The 25011-nt window shown below is 39.4% G+C and overlaps 1 protein-coding gene and 1 pseudogene across 1 annotated transcript in view; both read right to left on the bottom strand.

The window, feature by feature from the left end:
* Pcdh15 (protocadherin related 15) overlaps positions 1-25011 on the bottom strand; it is a 1443732-nt gene that overhangs the window by 1331210 nt on the left and 87511 nt on the right. The gene's annotated exons all lie outside the window — the stretch shown is intronic.
* LOC110326071 overlaps positions 22144-25011 on the bottom strand; it is a 39401-nt pseudogene continuing 36533 nt past the window's right edge.

Below are 25011 nucleotides of genomic sequence, written 5' to 3'. Positions count from 1 at the left end.
CTCTGTACCCCATTTTTTTATTTGATATTTTCTTTATTTACATTTCAAATGTTATCCAGAAAGTTCCCCATACCTTCCCCCAACCCCTGCTCCCCTACCCACCCACTCCCACTTCTTGGCCCTGGCCTTCCCCTGTGCTAGGTCAAATAAAGTTTGCAAGACCAAGGGGCCTTTCTTCCCAATGATGACCAATTAGACCATCTTCTGCTACATATAAAGCTAGAGACACGAGCTCAGGGGGTACTGGCTAGTTCATATCTGTACCCCATTTTTAATGGGGTTATTTGAATTTCTGGAGTCCAGCTTCCTGAGCTCTTTGTATATATTGGCTATAAGTCCCCTATTTGATTTAGGGTTGGTAAAAATCCTTTCCCAATCTGTTGGTGGCCTTGATCTATTCTATTCTATTCTATTCTACTTTCATTTGTTTGCTGTGTTACACTTAGGACTGTTCAAACCATTACTTTTATAGTGTCGTTTGTTTTAATGGTTCTATGCAAACCTGTTTTAAAATATTCCTGTATATATTTTAATAATTAAAATATGTTAATACACAGAAATTTTGATTATGTTTCAATTTATTTGATTTGGAATATCTTATAGGAAATATTGTACATTATCATTGGGTATGATCTTAAGTATCATGTATTTTATTTTTTCTTAACTGTATGACGGGGCTGTTTGAAAACATAGACTATTAAAATTGCTATATGCTTGAGTCTTAAAATTCTCTAAATAAAAATTGGAGGTTTCAGTGTCTAACTATACAGTATTCCACTGTAGACCATCATAAAACATTTTTAGCTGATATGATGATACAACCAGGTGATAATTTTCAATTGATTCTGATACTTATTTCAATGTTTTTCTTTTCAAATATACACATAAAATAAAGCATACTAGTGCCAAAGTATTATGAAAATCATATATTTTCAGCCTAGAGACTACATCGATGCCACCTTCTTCTAAGGAATCAGTTGGTGTCTCACTACAGAAACCTGTCACCACGGTCACTAACTGATGGCCATATGCAATGATTCAACAACACTAAACTGATTAACAATTCTTATTAGTAAGGTCATGAAATAGGCATGGCTTCCAAGGTTAAGCTAAGAAGCATGGATTAGGAAAGTGACAGGCGTTTCTGACTATTAAATGTTAGAACACTTATCAATTGATGAGTGAGTGAATTCTTTCTTTTACATATTTTTTTTCAAGACAGGGTTTCCCTGTGTAGCCTTGGCCGACCTGGAACTCACTGTGTAGACCAGGCTAGCCTTGAACTCAGAAATCCACCTGCCTCTGCCTCCTGAGTGCTGGGATTAAAGATATGAGCCACCACTTCCTGGCAAGTGTAGTGTTCTTAATAACTTAAACTATATTCTATTGGTGTTAGCATCTTTTTTGCTGTTGTTTTTTTGGGTTTTTTTTGTTTCTGTTTTTGTTTTTGTTTTTGTTTTTGTTTTTGTTTTTGTTTTCAAGACAGGGTTTCTCTGTATAGCTCTGGCTGTCCTGGAGCTCACTTTATAGACCAGGCTGACGTCGAACTCAAAAATCCGCCTGCCTCTGCCTCCCGAGTGCTGCGATTAAAGGCATGCGCCACCATGCCCGACTTGGTGTTAGCATCTTAAGGAAGCAACTACTTTATGAGTCAGTTTCTTCTATATGCCAATGCTTAGAGTTACTTATAACCCAAAACTATTAAAACTCAAACGTCCTACAAGGTATCTGAAATCCAAGTACTGTAATCAATCACTGGCCCTTCATTGCTCCTCATGAGTTATTATACACATGCCTGGGGCAAGTAAAGCCTCAAAGCATCATGGCAGGCTTGAGGAATTAACGGTTCAAAAGTAGCAGGAGTATATGAATTTTTGATTTTAGATTATCTTCTGAGTAGGGCAAAGGGGGTCTGTATTCCTCACTCATGATACAGTAATTAGACATTATGGCAATTACTATCACTGTTTCAGGATGCTAAGCACTAAGTCTAAAACAGTCTAACCAACGCCAGTTCATAACACTGAGGGGTTAAATTGTTGTGGAAAATGATCTTGGTCACAAAATGTAGCTATTCAATTCCAATGCAAGTCCACTTATTTAAGGCTGTACCCTTCTTTACCTGAGGTCTTCTAGTTTGACTAATATATTACACTGCTAAGTTTGTCTACTTCAAAAATGCAAAGAATGTAGAGCATGCGAAGGCCATTTCTAGAATCACATCTGATAAAGATGTATTTGCTTCCACACGTTTGTTTGCAAGGCAGGGAATTTGGTCATAGGTCCCTTCATTCTGACATTCCAGGGGAGGTATGAATGTGTGTGTGTACTGATGTGAGGCAGAAAGTAGACAGTACACATGCCACTTGCCCACAAGCCATCAAGGACCAGTCAGTCAGTGGGTAAATTAAACTGGAGAGGTTCAGGTTACTGCTACAACACAAGGCTTAGACATGTAGCAGCAAACAGGATAATAATTTATATCATAATTTTCTAGAGTCGTGTGACTCAAACAAGTCCCTCAGATTTGAACTTCATATATTAGAACAAGAAATATTAAGCTGGTGAGAGCCCCTGTAATGTATTCCCTCCTGTGGGATTTTTACTTGGTAGGGATGTGTACTATGAACTTAGAAAGGAAGTACTGAGACCTGGGCAGAACTTATTACCTACTAGGAAGAGGATCAATTAACAATATTACAATATTTTGATTAATCAACATTGTTCCCTGTGTTGTATGTGAAACACTAAGGATTATTTAAAATTCTATGGAAGAAAAACAGAGAGAACAGAGAGTGCTATTATTTGTTATGTGTACAGAAAAGTTTTTACTGTGTAAAAAAATATGTCCAATGAAAGATGAGAAGATGAGAATAAAAATGTGAAGTGACTCCATCCACTCCTTTTTTTTTTTGAAATTTGTAATTTTTTATTGGATATTTTCTTTATTTACATTTCAAATGTTATCCTCTTTCCTGGTTTCACCTCTGAAATACACAATTCCCTACCCCTCCCATCTCCCCCTGCTCACCAACCTACCCACTTCTGCTTCTTGGCCCTGGCATTCCCCCACACTAGGGCATAGAGCCTTCATAGGACAAAGGGCCTCTCTTCCCACTGATGACCAGCTAGGCCATCCTCTGCTACATATGTAGCTGGAGCCATGGGTCCCACCATGTGTGCTCTTTGGTTGGTGGTTTAGTTCCTGTGAGTTCTGGGGATAATGGCTAGTTCATATTGTTGTTCCTCCTATGGGGCTGCAAACCCCTTCAGCTCCTTGGGTCCTTTCTCTAGCTCCTTCATTGGGGATCCTATGCTCAGTCCAGTGGATGGCTATGATCATCCATCTCTGTATTTGTGAGGCACTGGAAGAGACTTTCAGGAGAGAGCTATATCAGGCTCCTGTCAACAAGCACTTGTTGGCATCTACAACAGTGTCTGGGTTTGGTGATGGTAAATGGCATGGATCCCTAGTTGAGTTAGTGTCTAGATGGTCATTTCTTCAGTCTCTACTCCACACTTTGTCTCTGTAACTCCTTCCATGGGTGTTTTGTTCCCCCACTCCTTCTTAGCAGAAGGAGTTTGTGCTTTCAATTCTTAAAGAAAGTAACAAGAGGAAGGCTGTCAATCGCTTCAAGTATGAAACACTCCTTATAGCCCTGTGATAATTACAAAACAAGTGTACATTTATAAATGCACACATTCAGCACAGGAGGAGAACCTCCAAGGGTGAATCATTCTCACACAATACTGTCATGATTAAGCATTTTTTTTCCTCTAAGGAGCTGTTTACATTTTTATTGTTATTTTGCAATTTAATAAAAATGTAAATGCCAGTCTAGGTGAGAGCAGTTGGGAAAACGTTGAGAAAATGAATCAGAAAGGTTGAGAGCTCAGAGTGGGTGAAGACAGATGGCAGGAGTAAGCCTGGGTCAGCCAGGGAGTTCAGTGCTCACAGCACATACAGCGAGACAATGAGGAAGGCAGTCAGTCACCTCCAAGGCTTTGAGTGGTCATTCCCAAGCTAGAGAGCTGTCCTAATAACCGAGGTGAGAATATTGATAATTCAGATTTGTTTTTTGCTTTGTTTTGTTTCTGGAACTGCATATCCCCAAGGCAATGCTGTGCGCTTAAGTATTTATTTTAATGTTTTGTTTTGAAGCCCTAATCTTGTCATTTGTTTCACAGTTCATGTTGGCACTTAAATTAATATGCTGTTCTCCATAACCTTTTCAAGCATCGTTTGCTGTTAAGAAGTGAGAAATGCTGAAGGGTCTGTTTCTGTGGATATTTATCAGCGTAACGGTGAACCCTGTGGTATACCTGAACATGAGTGTACGTTGCTCCAATCCTCTGATCCATACCCAGAAAGCCATACAGCCCAGTTACTTTAATCCTGTGCCATCTCACAGGTTCTTTTTGTCACAGAGGAACATGAACAGAGCTGTCTCTCTGTGTGCTGTGTTAGAATGGCGGCCTGTATCTGGACAGATCATGCCAGGCCAGCACAGCTCCACAGGTTTATTGGGGGAGAAGCGGTGTGTAAGAGAAGAGAATGAAGGATGGGAGAGGAGGAAGAGGAAAAGGAGGAGGGACTGAAGGTCGGGGGCTCTGCCTTTTATTTGGGTCATGATGTAATCACATGAACCATTTTGCACAGGCAGGTGAACGGTGGGAATGTATGGCAGTTGCCATGGCAACAGACTGAGGGGGTGTCCTTGTTACCTATGCGTGATGTCATCACTGGATTTGGAGGCTGTAGGCTCTGATGCCAACAGGGCACGTGAATAGAAACAGATAAATGTATGCACACTCACCATCCACACTCAGACTTGTGCGCTGTAAATTGATAGGCACACAGTCATCGATGCAAGTGTGGTCAGAAAGGCTGGTGAGCCGAAGAGAACATTCCTTGCAGCCCTGAGTTCCAAGCACTGTGCTGGCAAAGATTCTTCTCGGAATTGACTTTGAGCACATTTGCCATGGCCTTTGTCGATTAAGTGGGTCATGCAGGGTTTGCCTGACAGACAGGTGCATTTTATGGGGTCACGAGAGGCGGGTTCTGATATATCCTGGTGGCTTCACCCCGGCTTCATCCTGATCACCTTCAGAGCCTGCAGAGGTGCCCTTGGCTCACCTGCTTTGGGTTCTGGTTTAGATTTCATTGATTTGGGTGATCTAGTACTGCCATGCCATGCCATGCCATGGTTAGGAACCCACTATTATCAGACCCAACCTTCCCCCACCAAAGGCAGCTTTTGAAAACCTACCAGTGTTCCTCCCTGCCCTGATCACTATTTAATCTGAAAGCTTCCCAGGCAATGCTGCCTTGTACCTTAGTCAGAAACAAGCTTTGTAAAAAAAAAAAAAAAAAAGAATTAAAGCTAGGAATAGTAACAGTTGTGTTTTCCCCATACATCAGACACAAACTCTGGTAGCCTTTGAGTTCCCAAGCCGCCAGTTTACTATAAGGTACCACATTGCTTCAAGTGTTGACCTGGGGTGACGATAACATTCTTAGATGTGGACTGTAAAACATGAAGAGATGATTCTCTTTTGGCATTCATTTCTTTATACACAGAACAACTGGGCAGAACACATTTTGTTAAGTGCGAGTGAAAAAGTCCATGTTCTAGATATTTGAATACTAGAGCGATATGCCATAAGGAAATTCTGAGACTGCCCAATCAGCTGCCTCACACTTCCCTGGGAGAAAAATAAGGAAGTGAAGATCTTATCATCACGTTTACTATCTGTGTCACTTGATGAAATTCATTTTAAAATTCCATCATGTACCTTCTGTGTTCCCCAGCTTTTAAGGGTGCTGTGGGGACTAAAGGGGAGCTTTACCCTATTAATCTTTAATGGAAATGATATTAAAGTTCTCAAATGGCAGTGTCATTTGGAAGCCTTGCATTAAGTTCAGATCTCAAAGTCCTCCCCTTTACCTTCATGCGTTTTCCAGTCTTCCAAAAATCCAAGTGAGGTGTTCAAAATTGGCACTGTTGAGTTTGATCATCGGGGAAAAAGCTTACCTATCACAGCTACACCTACTAGCTTATTCATGTGTAACTCATAAGAAGCTGCATTGTGGGCAAGGCAACCAGTAATCAAGCAGTCTAGAGCTGAACAACATTCCATGACCAAGTCAAGTTCCGCCATTGATTGGAAAAATCCCCTTTAGTGTTGGCACCAACCGTGTTTGATCACCCACATACTATAGAAAATGTCCCCACAAAAGCCTCCTGGCACAACAGTCTTTTAAGGGGGATGGTGTGTTATTTCCAATCAGCTAACTCATCCCAATGAGCTTTATTCCTACTGGTTCATTCCCTTACCAGTAATTGACTTCTGCCATGCTGTGAGCAGACTGGACTTGGATGTGGATACAGGCTAATGCACAATTAGATATATGGAAAAGATGGATAAAATCGAATTTAAAAGAATCACATATTAAATGTGGGATTCAGGTTAGACTAGAGGCAGACTAATCATCACTAATGAAAAAACAATAGATGGTTTAATGTCTGTCGCATCCTAATTACTATGTTCATGCGTATATAAAGGTGGTATGGTTCCTTGAGGAACTTAGAATCTCCTTCGAGGTTGAAAATCATCACGTGCTACAGCCACAGGACAAGGACAACTATCGGTTAAACTAAATATATACATATGAGACACTGTAGCAGTGAGGTTTTGGCTACTCTGCTTTGTGCTCCTGGTGGGTCAAGAGCTTCTAGACGCCTGCCCAGGAACTCTTTGGATCCGTGAATGAAACACACACACACACACACACACACACACACACACACACACACAAAAAAAAAAAAAAAAAAAAAAAAAAAAAAAAAAAAAAAAAAAAAACCTTATTTTTGAAATGCCTTGACTACTCAAAGGCCAGGCAGTTCTAATCCTCCTGCAGCTAGCATACTTTTCCCTCCGGTACTCCTGGCTCAGCACCTTCTAAATCTACGTTGAACCTTGCAGCCCTGTTACCTCCTATGAGGCCTATTGGTCTTTGCTGCCCAAGCAGCTTCTAGGCAGCCCATTCAGGGTCACTTTCCCTTTCATCCTACATTTCAGATAATCTTCCCTCTGCAGCAATAAATCTCTTCTGTCTCCCACTGCATCATGGTAAACCCCCATTTCCTCCCCCTCTGAGTCCTAGCCCTTGAAACTCTAAGGGTCTCACCCTGTCTCCCTTTGCCCAACCACTGGGCGCTGGCATCTTTATTGATCAATCAAAAACCAATTGGGGACAAGGACCTTTAGCATTTGAACATGTAGATTCCCGATTGAGTCAAAGCATCAGAACCAATCTCCAACAAGACACTAGTTAGTTATCTATACCTGTTGATTCAGTTCTCAAAAAATTTTTTCAAAGTGCATCTCCTAATATACAGGAGGAGAAAGCAGATTTGATGTTATTAAAGAGAATATTACACAGGTAAGTTCTGGTGCGGCTAGAGAACTAATAGGAGAATCAGGAGTGGTGCCTAATGTTAGTTAGCCTTGAACTCAGGTGGCTGAGACAGGAGAATTGCCATGATTTGAAGTTACAAGATGGACTCCAGGCAAGTATGAACGAGTATAAGACCCTGTCTCAATCAATCAACCAATTTATAAATAATTGAAAACCAAGAGAATCGAAATAAAATTCAACAGTAAGAAAAGCATCTGATGTAGAAATCCCTCTCCAAAAAACCAGGCATCTAAAGGTGAATGGAAAATCTGAGGAGGATTGAGTAGACCAGGACACAGACAAAAGTGTCGGGTTCCATACTCCTAGTCTCCAGTCTTTCTTTTCTTACTTCTTTCTAGCCCCTCACACTATAAGCAATCATTCTCCAGTGCGTAGCCTAAAGTAGAGCACATCTATTTATAACAGCCTGACGTCTTTCCCAAGATTCCCAAGGAGAACATTCTTTTACCCAGGTGAGCACTTCCCTGCCTCTGGCTATTGAATTCTTCCTTGTCTATACTTTAGGAGATATTTTCTCATCTGTCCTGCCAGTCTTCCGATCTCTCTCTTCCTCTCCAGTCTCGTAGGAGCGCAGTTATTTACTGCCTTCCGTGGGGGTCTGAGTGCATCACAATTGACAGCTCTAATTTTATAGTTGCTCATTCTCCAAAGTACTAATGAGGGATGGGGTTCCAGCTGTGCCTCAGTTTTGGAGGCAGAGGAAGCACAGACACAAGGACAGGTAGACCAGCCTGAGCCCAGGACATCAGCCTCCTAGACCTGGAGGAGGAGTGAAACCCAGAGAGGATGACGGACACACCCATAGGATCAGATAATGAATGATATGGAGAAGCAGCTGAACTGGGGAACATAGCCACCAACACCAATATGTGCAGAACCACCGCTTAAGCCCACCTGGGCCATGAAACACATGTTCAGGACGAGATGGAACTTGAAATCCGAACATTCAAATAACTTTAAAATCACTCCTGTCTAGATTTTCCAGATTTTTTTTCCTAAATCAGCATTTGTTTATGCATGCACTCAGCATATGTACTAATGGCTCATGTGTTTTATAATGACAAATTCAGACCTGAAATTTTCAAATCAAGATGCTTTCTTTTCATGGCTTTTAGGATTGCTCTCTTTCCATGGCTTTGGGAATCTACATTTTTATCCACTGATCTATTCCTTCTGGCTTTTCTGTTGTTCTCATATTTGAATGTTCAGTTTCTCTGGGGTTTTTTTTTTTCACCCCTTAAAAAGAATGCTATGAACTCGATTGTCTTTGTGAAGTTATTTTTATGTTTCCCTGCAATATTTTGGATCGCTTTAATATATAATTTGCAGAGATGTGTTTTGGATGCTGATTTGCCATATTGCTGTGATTATCCCTGGAGAGATTTTTCATTTCCTCAAATTCTTATTTACTTTATTCAGTTGTTTTGTGTTTATGCTATACTCAGAAAAATCCAAAACCTTAATGACCACATCCATTACAGAAACAACCATGACACTTGGATAGCATTTAGGTTTCCTCTCCTAATACTTGCTTAATTTTCCTGTTTATAAAATATTTGAGTAGCTTATTTATTAATAAGGCTTTTCTGATGAGGTTTGTATGAAACAGACTTGTTTTTCCCAAGCATTTACCTCATTTCATTTAATAAATGATCTGTTTTTAGCTAGGCTTTGGGCAGCAGTCCACATGATGTTAAATTCACTTTACCACTTTTTTAAAAGTACTTATTATGCCATTTTGACCACCATATTTTGATAGTCATTCATGTGTCCATTTTTAATTTTAAGACAAATTTAAATTTATATCAAATACAAGCAAAAGTGCAGTGATCCCCACATCTACCCCCTGCAACCCACATGCACAGTTCCGATGGTCAGCATATTCTGTGTGAGCCTGCAGGGGCACCTGTTCTCACGTAGGGCTCAACTGCCTTAGGTTAAATCATGGCATGACACAACACCCAGATCTGGACAGACTTAAGGTGACATCTACTCATCAGTAAATGTTCAAAGTTTCTTGGTTGACCTGAAATGTCCCCTGTACTTGCGTGCTTGTCCCTTTTCTATACCTACACATTACCTCTGATATGCATGGTCCCTTCTTAGAGTCTCCAGTCTTCTCTACATTCTCTGACAGATGGAATTGTAGGTTGCTTCACTTATCAATGCATTTGTCAGTGTTTAACATGACTTTTAGAGACCTGATAATTCCTATTGTTAGCACCGAATGAAGTTCTATTGTATAAGTATATTTCTGTGTATTTATCTATCTTTGTTTCTGTGTCTTGAAAATTGTCAATGTTGGTGGTTTAATTTCTGTGAACGCTTCTGTGTAGGCATAGCTTTTCAACATGAATTTCAAAGTTTATATTAAAAAGACTTTTCCCTAAAAGTCTAGACTAGGTTTAAATTTCATATAGTCAAAGCCAGAAACTTCATATCAATATGTTTCAATCATATAATTGATTAGTATATGTTCTCTATTCAACATCGAATTTTTCAAATGACAACATAATGTAGACATAAAATGTATGAGTATATTCAATCTATCAATAAGTTACATAAGCAATTATTATATGTTAGAGATAATATGGCTATTTGTATACATACAGAGTTAGTCATGTTAGCAGCTATGTAGCATCTCCCATTATCACATATGAAATTATGCCCTCCATACACTCAATGACTAATCTTAAACACATTCTAATTCATTTAGTTGTTAAGCCAATGAGTAATAAATATTATGCAATGTTGAGTATAGCATAAGAAGAATTTTAAAAATATTCATTCATTTTTGTTCTTTGATTTGTTTTACTAGGAGGAGTATGACACAGATATAGCAACATTCTACTTGGATGAGCATTTACTACCTCAAAAGCAGCACTTAAACACTTAGATTCAGAGTCCAATGGCGAGGAAACCTGTCATCCTCTTTATTCACTTCTCTAGTAGAAAAGATTGCAAGCCTGTGCAGCCCAAGCAATGCCTTCATGAGAGGATAGGGATGTGGAATACTGACCTCTCATTATTCAGTCGATCCTTAAAACACCTGCCCGGTGTTTTAGAAGTGCTTTACTTGTAAATGAGTGGGGAACATTCTTGAAATGAAGAGTTTAAATATAGCTTCAAAAAAATCTCAAACTAAACAAAGTGAGCTTCTTGGAGAATATTAGTTTTCATTTTAATATTGGCTGTCTTTTGGCAGAAAAGAAAACAGTGCCCCATGATTCACTCCAAGCCAATCCTCATGACTCGATGTATTTTCGATGAGTGGTGGCCTCCAATGTTCATTTCCTCTACCAACAGGAAGGTCTCCCAGCAGGAAGAAAGATTTGGGGTACTGTTCTCAAATTCATAAATCTCATTTTTATGTAAAACAAGAATAATGGACATGTATCATAATTTTTTTTTAATTTATCTGTACTGCCATTTATGTTTTACCACAGTTCTTGCATAATGGGCACAGTTGTTACCTCCTTGAAATTCATGAGGTTTGGGAAATTACTAAATCACTCCAGTGATTCAGGAGTTCATGCCTCAGAGTTCTTCCCCATTTGGTGGACTGACGGTCATACCACATCTGCTAAACATTGCCTTCATATGGGGCTGAGGATAAAAAGGAGAACAAGAGCAATGTCTGACATCAATAGGTGCCATGTCTGCAAGCACGTTTCACTTTGGCATTCCCATAAGTAAATAAGAAATATGGCTGCAGGGGGTATTAAGACTGATGGAAAATTGGGAGATCAGGAATATTACTGCACAGGTCACACCATTTTGGAACGAGGAACATTGACCCACTAAGTAGAAAAGAGTGGCATATTAATTACTGAAAAATACCTCCTTAGATCCAATTCATATTCTGGAACACTATTTTCTACAAATAGACTTAAGGAAGAAGAAAGGACAGTATGATTATAGTAAGTTCTGAAGAATGTATATTTGGCAGAAAGCAGGCTTTTTAAATTTCCAGTTGAGCTTATCCAATTTTGGTAATATGGAGAAACAGAGTTTGGGAATGCAACCCCATTTCTTTTTGCTTTATTCCAGCATAGTTCTGAATTTAATATAATTATCAATAAGTAACTGTGGTTTACTTAATTAAATATTACATCTTTATATCACTGGAAGGAATGCTTCATCTTGTTATGTTTTAATTATTTTCCTCATTTCATAATAGACTACAAACACATTATCAAACCCTCTCAAATCTGCCTTCCAAATACTCTACTCTTATTATGTGGTGAAGGAGGAATGAGCAACTGTTTATCAATGAGCTTTGAGTTATAGTTGGGTACGAGAAAGAATTCCTGCTTTCTGTTACGGATGGTAACTACAATTACAGTTGTAAATAAGGTAACCCAAGTATTTATTCAAACAGGTAGCAGAAAATTTTCACCGTAACTGATACTAAGCAGACAAATAAATATACAGGACCTGATTTTAAACACCACAAGATGAACTCATGTAGGCAAGCCAAAAAAGGTCTTCATTTTTGTACACAGTTTTATAAGTTTACATTCCAGCTAATTCAAATTCTAAAACATCATTTTCTCCAGGTATCCACATAGCTGCCTTCTTTGGGCTTAGGGTAGCTCCTCCCATTTCACTCTTAGCCATACCAAAAACAAACAAAACAAAACAAAACAACAACAACAACAACAAAAACCCTCCTCCTCCACATACTATTTTCTAATCTTTTACCTGGTTTTTCACTATATCATTTATCTGTAAATGACATTATTTATAATACTGAAAAAATATTATAGACAAAGATGGATACCATTAAGGTTTCTTATAACTGAAGAGACTGGAAGAATAGTTTACACGTGCTCTGCATTATTTAACTTGTGTTTTAAAGTTGGAAATTCCCGAACGATCACAAGGTGATGCCTTTATAACTCCCACCCCCTCACTCACCCATCCCACCTCTGAGAAGATAATACTTTCATCTAGCCACATTGAAGAATGACTAAAACAGATAACATTCAACATTAGTCCCATCCCAACCAGATAGCAAATATCTCAGACACAATAATTAAAGTTTTGATTTGTTACACTGTTGTATGTTTAGTTGGTTTTTTTACTTGATAACATACTACTATATAGATCCGACATGAACACTCATTTTATTAAGCTTATTGCTTAGTAACCAATGCAATAATAGAGACTTAATAAGTGCATGCTGAGAAGGATATTGAATTAACTAATTAGATCACTATGGAATGCGCTAGGTTTGAGTTATAGTTCTGGAAACACTTCAAAGTGGAGTCCATATCCAACTATTTTTAGATATTTATCTACAAGAACAGTCCAGCTTTTCATGGCTTTCCTTTCTCACTTGAGGTCATAGGTAGAAGTATGTGAAGCATCCAATAAGCTGGTCCTATCTAATCCCCACTTTCTCAATCGAACAGCTGATGGATAAAGGTCTCCCAAAATGTCATGTTTTCAAATACAATCAACAATTGTTCAAGCCAGCTTCAAGAATACATTTTCTCACTTTGAATCTAAAATGAACTGGGTGATGGCTTTAATGTTGCCGTGATACAGACAAAGATCACTCAGAGTACTACGGGTGTGTGTAAATTATACTTGTAAAGGAAAGCACATAGTCAGGAAGAAAGAGATCAGTGATTGGACTCAGGGAAAGATTTCAACAGGAATCCAAATAACTCACCCTATTTGAAATAGTTCGTGCTAATTCATCACATCAATTGCCCATGGCTTGCTTTTGCTTCTGAGTTGGTTCACAATAACCAAGTAGCTCTGCATGGCATTTGTACAAAGCAATGAAATATTCTTTAGATTGGTTTTTTAACATCTCACTTCCTACCTCATTGAACTGTTTTGTAGGCTTTGCTTTTATAGTTTACAGGAGGAAAAAAAATCAGATTTGTTGTATAATCTTGACTTTCACGTTGGTGTTGGCCCTTAAAATCAAACTTTTTTTTTTCTTTTTTTTTTTTTTTTTTTTAGCAATTAAGTCTGTCCAGGATGAACCTTATATTCCAGCATGATATTATAGTCTCTCGGGGCAAATGCGAGTTAGAAAATATATGTTTATTCCCACATTCATTATCTGAATCTTCTTTTCTTTCTCCCTCTCTGCCATTTTAGTTTCTGTTTGGGTTTTGGGTTTTTTATGAAACAGACTCCCATTATATTGCTCTGGTTGGTCTAGTACATCCTATGTTGCCCAGACTGACTTTAAAACTGCTGTAATCCTCCTGCAGCTGCCTCCTCCCCAGTACTGGGATCATTAATGTATGTTACCCCAACTGGTTTATACTTGAATAATCTAGGCTATGTGAACAGAGAACACCAACCCTTCAGGAGGTCTTGTGGCCAAATTTCATATTTCAAACTTCTAATGTAGCATCATTGGACAAAGGTTATAACTCTTGTATTTACTGCCCCATTCATGAGCACAGAGCCTTGTTTTGATACAGAATAGGTAGAGACAAGAGCAAATGTCTGAATGAAGTAAAGTCTTAATGAAGGAGGATGCAAAGAAACATACTTCATGGGCATCCTCCCTAACCAATTGGGTGCCATGTGCTAAAAGTATAATAGCAACTTCAGGGAAATGGCAAAAGCAAATGAGACCATGAGGATAGCTTGTCTTCCTTAAGGGAGATTGAAACTCTGATGCCATGTAGCTTGAACATTGAGGGGAAATATCACATCACTGTTTATGTATGGATACCAGGATTTGAATGCCACACATTATACAAACAAAGCAGTTAGTATAGAACAAAAAGTCACAATGAAAATGATGTCTGGCTATATGGTAAGATGACTTCCCACTTTCCTGTGGTCTGGAATTTCCCCAACATATAGTAAATGCAGCGAAGAAGAAATCATCCAAACTGCCAATCCCAGTGCAAGTGTAAAATCTAGTAATGACACAGTATGTTGACACAGAGCTGTATATATGGAACATTTTCCCAATGAAGACATTCACAGCATGTCTTCTCCAAATAAAACAACAAGCTTATTTCTAAAGTGTAAACATCATGGCAAACAAACTAGCAAAGCCTAAAAAATTTTATGGTCTAAAATTTTACAGCACAGGCATCACCTTATTCAGGATATTTTTATAGAACTGATATAATTACAACAATGCCTTAATCACACAAAGACATAGAAACTGATGCAACTAATAAAGAACCATACAAAGCTTGTGGGGTTTTGGGGGGTTGGTTTTGTTGTTGTTGTTTTTGTTGTTGTTGTTGTTGTTTGTTTTGTTTTGTTTTTGTTTTTTGCCAAAGGAAACCTACAGGTCCAACAGGACAATGAATGACCCTTACTCGTAGAGCATTAAAAACAAACTCGGTATAGATCACATATTAAATGTAGGCACTAAAAATGAACAAGTGGTAGAAAACAGAAAAGGTTTTATGACATTAGGTAAGGCAGATAGATATTTGTCCCCAGAAAAACAAACACAAAACAGTATTGCTTGTAGGAGATAAAAAGATACACTTAATTTCATCAAGTAAGAATGAATTTTCTTTAGAATATATTGTTTTAAAACAAAAAAAGGGCCAACCACTGACTAGGAAAAATACTCTCTAAGAAGAGATTAATATGTAAATATTTAAAGACATCTGAAAATCGAAACATTACAAAGCATCACAAAGCAACTGTGAGAAGATATTTGCCAGTATATATCACAAACATCACAAAGCATCACAGAGCAACTGTGGGAAGATATTTGCCAGTATATATCACAGACATCATAAAGCATCACAAAGCAACTGTGGGAAGATATTTGCCAGTATATATCACAGAAGTGGTTAGATGCATAGACAGTACATACAGGAATAAGAGTACTTGAAACAAGGAGTCAGCACCATGCTCAATACCAGAGTGTGTATCATTCTGAAGTCATCACCAGGTGTGATGGCTATTTTTGGTTGGCAACTTGACTATATCTGGAATTAACTAAAACCCAAATGGCTGGATCCACCTGTAGGGGATTATGTTTCTTAATTAAATCATTGTAGGTGGGAAGGTTCATCTTTAATCTGGGTCTTCTGAGGTAGAAAGATCCATCTTTAATTTGGGTTATATCTCCTCCTGGTAGCCTATAAAAATGGCAGGAAGAAGGAAGTGTTCTATCTTTCTTTCTCTATCTCTGTTTCTATCTGTCTCTGCTTCTGTCTCTGTTTGTCTCTTCCTCTGCCCCATCCCCACCCCACCTCTACCTGCTTGCTTGTCTTTTGGCTAGCAAGTTCATTCCCATAGATAGATAGATAGATAGATAGATAGATAGATAGATAGATAGATAGATAGATAGATAGATGAAGATATCCATTCTCTAACATTGATTTCTCTAGAGAAGCCCAATACACCAGGCATCAGTGAATGTGGAGCAAATGAAACACATAAATTTTTCCACAGAAATCCACATAGCACAGGTTCTTTTACATTTAGCAGTCCCTCAAAATATTAAATACAATTTTCCACATGACCAGCATTCACCGCATGAAGAGCTCTTTACTCAAATGAACTCACAGCACATATCCACAGAAAGACATATTTAGAGACTCAAAGCAATACTTTCATACAGGCCTGAACTTGAAATAACCCAAGCATACCTCACGTACTGAAATAGAAACAACTGTGAGCTCCGGCTACTGCCCATACTCAGTAATTCAAAAACGAAATATTAAACTACAGCATAAAACCATACAGAGTGAAAAATGAAATCAAATACCTAAGACCCCATATGATGCCAAATAGATAACATCAAAGGAGAGACACGCAAAGTATTCCTATGCATGTCTAGGAGAAAAGCATATTGCTTGCTGTAACAACCCATCATTGGAAGGGATAGATCAAGATATACATAAGAGGAAGCCAAGTGAGAGACTAGCATGCCCAGACTTGGTAGAAAGGATGGGTAGAAGAGGGAAGGAATGGGAGCCATGTGCCTCTCTGTCTCCAATTTCTGCCTTCTTAAGCCTAGGCTTTGGACCTGAAACCCAATTCCTGGCGCAGCATAGTGAAAGATACAGAGAGAGCCCAGGCAGTCTACCCGAGGCTGATGTCCCAGACTGAGTAATGTAGCTACCTTAGCCAGGCACCTGGCTACCTCTGTCACCCCTCCCTCAGATTAAAGGTACAGAGGGGCAGCAAGGTAATATTAGCCAAATCTTTCCTCTAGAAACATCTTAACAATGTATGTAGAACATCATCTCTGCCCTAGCTCAGGAGCTTCCAACCTTCCAAGTGCTGTGACCCTTTAATACAGTCCCCCGGGTTGTGCTGACCCCAACTCTAAAATTAATTTGTTGCTACTTCATAACGATAGCCTGCGATGAATCGCGATGTAAACCTCGGTGTTTCCCAATGGTCTTGGTCAACCCCTGTGAAAGGGTCCTTCAACCCCGCAAAGGTGAGAACCACTGCCCTGGCAGGAGCTTCAAAGGCCTCATTCCATCTGCCCCCTGAGCCGAAGGCAGGTTTAGACATTTCTTCCCACAGAGTTGGGTAGGAAGAGAAAAGACCTTTACTTCGGGGAAATCTATGAAACCTCACCTTAATTAAGACTTCCGTAGGCATCACCTAGGCTGCCAGGTGTGAGAGAGTGCCTACCTGTGGACTCTGACAGGAAATGATGGAAAGGATTCTTTAGTGAGTTCTTCCACTTTCCGAACTCCCACCTGTATTGTCAGGAAGACATCAGCCAAGCACAAACATGGGGCATTGTACAGCAGCTTCTCAACGCTAAGGTCATTTAAACAAGGAATGGAGACGATTGCAGTGGGAAGGGTCCTCAGGAGGAGTGACACCTGGATGGGGTTTTGTATCCTGGATCTGTTCCTACAATGGGGGAAAGATATGCTGGTGCAGCCAAATAAATTCTGAGGCTAATTTAATAATGCATATTAATGTCAGGGCTTCCTTTAGTTGTGAGGCACACTTCAATAATGTAAGACGTTTACAGTGGTAAAAGCTGGTGAGGTATATGCAAACGTTCTATACTATCTTTGCAATGTTGATCTAAAACAAGTTAAAAGTAAGAGCGAGAAGGTCTCACCTCATTACTTAGTAAATAGACTGGAAACCTTATCCAGAGAGAACGATGGACTTCCTTGAAAGAGTGATATCCGACACTCATATGACCATGAGGGTAAAGACCAGTATTTTTGAGAGTAGTTTCACCTCTTTCGTTAAAGAGCAAGTAAAGGAACTAAAAGCCAACCCGGTCCTGTCATTACATGATATTCTCTGCTGATGTCGACTTCCCCTGACACGGAAGTCAAAGCAGCCTGCCCTGACTTCCAGACTCATTTTTGTATTGAATCACAGAGAAGGGTCTGGGCGAATTAAACGTCAGTTACTGGGTATAGAGAGAGAAGACACTAAGGATGCCATGCATACAGGAAGGCATTGGATATGACTGAACTACCAATAAAAATTAAAATATACAGCGATCAGATTAGCTTTAATGTCCGTGCATGTCACACATGAGGCTGCCTGTTCTCTAAAACTTAACTTGCAAGCTCAAAATCCATCCCCATGTCACCCCAAATTCAACCACAGTGTCGAGGATACAGCAAGGGAAACATTTGGGTGGCTGACAAACTGGTTCCTTCCATAGGTCAATAGGGCACCCTGACTTCAATGTTCACACTGGTGACCAATATCCCTTTCTAGGTATAGCACCTGACATGTTTTCTACACTTCTGTAAATGGTCTGGCCTCAAGCATGATCTGAAAAATCTTCCTATGTCTTTACCAAATCAACAACAAATACTTAAGGCAGGAGCCAGTGAGAAGCACAAGGAAATCCAGGTTCTATACTGATACGTTGAAAGACATGCCAGGGCCAAAAGCCTTCAGAACCCACTCGTTTTCCTTTCCCTCCCACCATGAGCAATAGCTGGGACAAATGAACTCCGATTCACCATGACTCCAGAGAACATAATCACAAGAAGGCAGGACTTCTGATTTATAGATCCTAGACCCTATTATCTTCAAGTAACAACAACCTGGTGTTCACTGTCTGGTGTAAATGTGTGTGTGTGTGTGTGTGTGTGTGTGTGTGTGCGCGCACGCGCGTGCGTGCGTGTGCATGTGTGTGTGCTTGTGTGTGTGTGCATGTGTGTACATTTGTTTCACTTCAATTTAAAATAACACGAACATCCCTGTTAACATCACAGACAGTGGTTAATCCACTAGCCTTGAGTTTCCCAAACTGTATATTCCAAAGAAGGGTTACAGTTTCATCAAGCCCTTGGCTATAACATGGGACTAGACATGATGGATGTTTTAAATAACAACTAAGTTTTAAACCCATGGGACTTTAACATTATAGACTGAGCTTTTTCTCCAACACATAAGAGATTCCCTCAGTGAAAGATTATTTTAAAAGTCTATACAGAGTGTGAGCCTATAAGTCATTGTGGTTTTCTCTATTTCATTCATTAAATAATTCATATGGGATCTGTGGGGACTGTTATCTTATATGTGTCAACTAGTTATCTGGATATTTACAGGTCTTCACTGTATCCTCTAGGAGAGCATATTAGGATGTATGATATACATATTCTTTTCCTATATCAACTAGACATCACCTCTCACCCTGCATCAGAAACACAGTTCCAAAGACACCTGACCTTAGGCCATACAACATTGAGCTAGGCCAGCCTTATGTATACAACTCAAGAAGACCTGGCCAAAATAAAGAGTCACACTTCTTACAAAGTGATTATGCTGGCTAAGCATAAGTTATTTCTACAGGTCAGTCTTTGTTTTCCACAACTGGTCCATGGATGTGAGACTGATGCCTGGGAGACCTTCGGGAATTAGCTAGGCATAAGAGCTTGAAAGCACCTCTACAGAACTAAGACCACCATCAATAGCCAATGGCCACCATAACATATTTCCTTGGATAGTACTCAACTGGATGTGGTTGTAGAGGCCAGGGAGAGATGTTTAATTTTTATTTAGAAGTTCCAAATCAATATAAGGCTTAAATTTGATGGATGTAAATCCCTCTTAATATTTACTCATTAATAATAATATTATTATTCTGAGTTAAGTATCTGATTTCACACGCACCACAGTTGCATTGGGTTCTAGAAAGTTGTAAAGGCTATTATGAAAAACGTCACAGAGAAAGTTAGTTCCATACACTTTTGAGATAACTCAGATGAAGTGAAGCTCCAGCAACTGCAATACCATTACCAAATTAAAGGAGGATCCACAGAAGTACAAAAAGAAAAAAGAAAAAAGAAAAAAAAAGAAAAACTCTAAATGTTCATGATAGCGCATGATGATAACACACACTTTCCAATTAATGTTAAACAAGTGCTTAAAACTGTTAAGCTAGGGCTGTGGGGCCAGCTCAAAGGTTAAGAGTGTACCCTGTTCCTGAAGAGGACCTGAGCTCAGTTCTTGGCATCTGAACAGAACACTCAGACCATCTATAGCTCTAGAGTATACGAGTGCCTATTTTGGATTCTGAAGCAACAAACTCATACGCATCAAGACATATCAAAACAAAGCATTTTCCAAAAGTAAGATAAAAACAAAAACAAAAACAAACAAACCAACAAACAAAAAAAAACACAGCAGAAAGGTCTATCTGTAATCTTCGAATCTCACACATGGCAATGTTATTCTGGGATCTTAGTGCTAATATAGCTCAATCAAATTGAATTCTACTTAGTTATATAATCATCATTTGACACATACTCAAGTCAGCATAAATCGATATTCAAAGTGATGAGCAGAAATATATAATGAGAAACTGAGAGGAGAAAGATAAAACAAGAAAGACAAATGGGAACAGTTAGATTTCCATTGCCTATGTTGTCTTTTAAAAAGAAAACAATCACCTGCTCAGATGGCTTCATGGATTTACTTTTAAGGTTAAAAAAAAAAAAAAAATCAATGTTTTATTAATCTTTTTTGACATTCTCCAAAAACTGACACCAGAATAGTGGCTATGGGAACTCTCTCTAACAGCAACAAATGCAGCAGAAAAAAATAGCAGGCCCACTAAGTCACCCTGGCACTGACAGACTCTCTGACTCGATGTGCCACAAACTTGTTTAAAAGTCACTGAGAAGCAGGAAATATAGAATCCCGTGATGCCAGTTTTGTACATTTCAGAAACTATGTCCAATTTAAAATATGTGTTCTTACACAGTATAGGCAGTGCTAAAGCTCCTTCCCACTGAGACGCCATGAATAATTCTGCTTGGAAAGTCCTTGGAGGAGGCCCTTTGAGCATCCCTGGCAGAAAGCACTTCCATTTGCATGAACTTACCAAGGGGAGGAGTGGTTAACAGGAAGCACTTGTCTCCTCCCTCTCTCTCTCTCTCTCTCTCTCTCTCTCTCTCTCTCTCTCTCTCTTTGGATAAAAGGAAGGTTTTTCTTTTTGCTTTTATTTTTGGAAAATGGTCTAAATTATGTAAAATGTCAAACAGATGATTCTTTGGGATGTATGTTTGCTTTTCTTCTTAAAAGTAGACATATAAGACATTTCCCCCATCTCCCCCTCTAGGCTTCTGTCTGAAGTAGAAGGTGATTATATCAGTTTTAGCCACATCTTGACTGTAAAACCACACCAGTCAATCTGTTTCCACTCTTAGCCCATGTGTGATATGTTATTCTAAAGAAAAGGTATAACAACAGTAGTCCTATTTTAGGCTCTTAGGGTCCTGCCTTAGTTAGGGTTTTAATGCAGTGAACAGACACCATGGCCAAGACAAGTTTTACAAAGGACAACATTTAATTGGGGCTGGCTTACAAGTTCAGAGGTTCAATCCATTATCACCAAGATGGGAACATGGCAACATCCAGGCAGGCTTGATGTAGGAGGAGCTAGAGTTCAACATCTTCATCTGAAGGCTGCTAGTGGAAGACTGGCTTCCAGGCAGCTAGGATAAGGGTGATAACGCCCACAGTGACACACCTACTTCAACAAGGCCACACTTCCTAATAATAGGTGTGACTCCCTGGGCCAAGCATATATAAACCATCACAGGTGTTGAACTGAATTCTGTTATTGGAGCCAAAGCTCTGTTCTATTTCACAAAATTTTAATTGTTTTATTTATTTATTTATTTAAATTTTAGATAGGGTGTGATCATATACCCAAAGCTGGCCTGACACTCAGCTGAACTCAAACTACAAGTCTTCTGTCTTACACAATCCCTTGGGTCCCAGGTGTACAGTGCCCAGATGTCACTGATATTTCTTTTTTCCTTTAGAATTATTTTATTAAATCATAAATGTACAACAGCTTCTTAACTCTCCACATGCACTTAAATTTTAAAGGAAAAGTGTTATGTCTTATTACACCATGATCCTGGCTAATAGCTTTTCAAAACTTTTGAGAAAAATCTTTAAAAAGGTTTCACATGTCACCTAAAATTGATAAATTTAACATTATCAAAGAAGGAACTTCTACACTCTTACAAAGACCGCTAGAAAGAAACAACAATTTAAAAGCTAAGAAACTGTCTCAAAGGCTTTTTTTTTTTTTTACAATCCTTCCTTCACTGTAAGATAATATTATTAAATAATCCAATTCATTCACAAACTGGCTCTCTGCGTCTGCTCTGGTGTCCTCTGCCACATCACTGCATATTTATGCATGACTGAGATAAGAGTTTCCTTAACATTGCTATTTCAATAACCTGAAGCTGTCCTGGTACCTCTGGGCTCTCATCCTCTCCTATTTATACAGTGAAGCCCATGGTAAGTAGGAAGAAGCTTAATATCTGCTCCTTCTACTATACCCCTGCTTTCTTCATTTCCTCCAGGACCACAATTCCCTCCACCATATGGTCCTCTCATTTTCCTGCTACCACCAAAGTTTCCACTCTTCAGTGGACCATAGTTAGAAGGTTGCTGGTTATAATTTCCAAAATCATTGTAACTTCCACTTTCATAATTTCCTCCTCCATAGTTGTCATAAGCACCTCCTTAGCCCCCACCCTGGTTGCCATATCCAGGTCCTCCACCACATCCTCCTCTTCCTCCTTCATAACCAGGGATACCTCCAAAACTGCCACCTCCAAGTCCTCCTCCATACCCATTATAGCCATCCCCAAATCCATGTCCACTTCCGTATCCATCAGATCCCCCCCTAAAGTTGCTTCCTGGCCTGGTCCAAAATTGCCACTGCCACCACGAGAATCCCCCAAACCAAAGTTTCTTCCTCTTCCACTCCTAGAACTTTGGACTTCCTGCATTTCTTGTCTAGACAATGCCTTTCTGACTTCTGCATGGTGACCATTTATGGTGTGATATTTTTGCAAGATAATTTTATCCACAGGATCATGGGCATCAAAAGTAACAAAGCCAAAGTCTCTTTTCTTTCCAGACTGCCTATCGGCAATGATTTCAACAGTATCAATTTTTCCACACTCTTCAAAGTAATCTCTAAGGTGCTGTTCCTCAGTATCTTCCTTAATTCCACCAACAAACAGCTTCTTCGCAGTCACATGGGCTCCTGGTTTTCCAGACTCCTCTCTTGCTACAGCACGTTTTGGCTCAACTATTACCTGCCTTCAATGGAATGAGGCCTTGCCGCCATGGCAGCTTGAACCTCGGCCATGGATGAGAACGTTACAAAGCCAAATCCTCTTGATCTTTTGCTTGCAGGATCGCGCATAGCCACACGGCTTTCCCCATTGCTCAGCGTAGTTTCTCAAACTTTCTTCTGTGGTTTCAAAGCTTAAGCCAACAATAAAGAGCTTACTGAACTGTTCCTTTTCTCTTTTTTTTTTTTCCTCTCCAAATCTAAAGTTTTCTCCATCGCGGACTCAGTCACTTCAGCCCGATTTCCCACAGCCAAGCGAGATGAGAAAGATCTCCGAGGACGGGCATCCACAGGACTCGTCCTGATGCTGTGGGGAGAGCAGGTGATGGCCAAGACAATGGGCTACAAGGAGCTCCCCTGTACAGGGGACCGGCGCTGCTGCTACTCGGCATACATATTTCTATATACACTTTCAATTAAACATAGGCATCCATTTCCAGAGCTAAGTATTCAACATCCTGGGCCATCCTTAGAGAAACAAGAACATTCAATACACCAAATGTCCAAAGCTTTCATGAAGAGACAATTTCTGGAATAGGAGGAAAAGAAAATCGTTCTTCTCTAAAAATACAGATTTACATGTGTGAATGTATGGATCTACACAGAAACCTGAGAGTTTCATTCACTTACAAAATTAACCATGGTAACCTCTCATTATGCTTCCACCTTCTGCATCTATGTTCAAAATAATGACCCAAAGAGAAAAGAACACATAAACACATACACATACAAACACATACTTAAGTAATGTTTTTTGATATATGGTGTTAATTTTTCATTAGAACAAATGGGAAAAAATCTGAAATCCCTGCACCTGCTTCAAATTGAACATCTATCTTACAACTGCAAAATAATTTTGTTATAATGTTATAAGGAATCTAAATGCAGCCCCTTGGTAACTATGTATCCCCTTCAACCCACCCTGGAAAAGTCAGAAAGCAACTATGTCTCAAGGGCTTATCCATATTGAATCTGAGAAACTGAACAACATGAGCCGTGTTTTATGTTGCAAACAGGGGACTTAACATAGGAAGACACTCACACTCCAGTGGGGACACTGCCTTTTTGAAAAAAGCCAGATATCAGACTCCACAGCAAAGCAGATGTTGTTCACAAGCTCTAAATTCAGATTGGTTTTTTTTTTCCAAGTTGAATATAAAATGCTTACAATCAGAAAAGTATCCCTCTTATAAGGCTCCTCCCAAGGTCCAGCAGGCTCCCAGGCATCTTTACATGCTGGTATCCTGCTTCCAAAACCCCCAGTGCTTGAATAATGACAGAACAAGGTCAAGCATGGTTCCCCCTGCACTTTCTAACGAGGTTTAAATGTTGCCGAGACTTGGGTAGCACAACTCACACTGTTTTGCTGTGTTTCTTCTTTGACAGTCTGAAGGATGACTCCCATTGCCTTGCTTCATCTACACAAGCAACCTACCTCTGTGTGACATAATCTGCCCTAAAGGCAATATTTGAAGTCGTGTGACCTGGGAAGATGGCTCACTAGGTAAGAGCATTTGCTGCAGGAACAGTAGGAGCTGAGCTTTGATTCTAGGACAAGCATAGAAAGCTGAGTCGAAGCTAGGCAGTGGTGGCACACACCTTTAATCCTAGCACTTGGGAGGCAGAGGCAGGTGGATTTCTGAGTTCCAGGACAGCCAGGGCTACACAGAGAAACCCTTGCCTCGAAAAAGAAAAAGAAAGAAAGAAAGAAAGAAAGAAAGAAAGAAAGAAAGAAAGAAAGAAAGAAAGAAAGAAAGAAAGAAAGAAGAAAAGAAAGGAAAGGAAAGGAAAGGAAAGGAAGAGAAGAGAAGAGAAGAGAAGAGAAGAGAAGAGAAGAGAAGAGAAGAGAAGAGAAGAGAAAAGAAAAGAAAAGAAAAGAAAAGAAAAGAAAAGAAAAGAAAAGAAAAGAAAAGAAAAGAAAAGAAAAGAAATCTGAGCTGAGGCAGGAGCATGA

Source organism: Mus pahari, chromosome 9 (assembly GCF_900095145.1).
Source record: "Mus pahari chromosome 9, PAHARI_EIJ_v1.1, whole genome shotgun sequence".
Taxonomy (NCBI): Eukaryota; Metazoa; Chordata; class Mammalia; order Rodentia; family Muridae; genus Mus; species Mus pahari.
The sequence above is the reverse complement of the archived record's forward strand: the minus strand, read 5'-3'. Positions and strand labels throughout refer to the sequence as shown.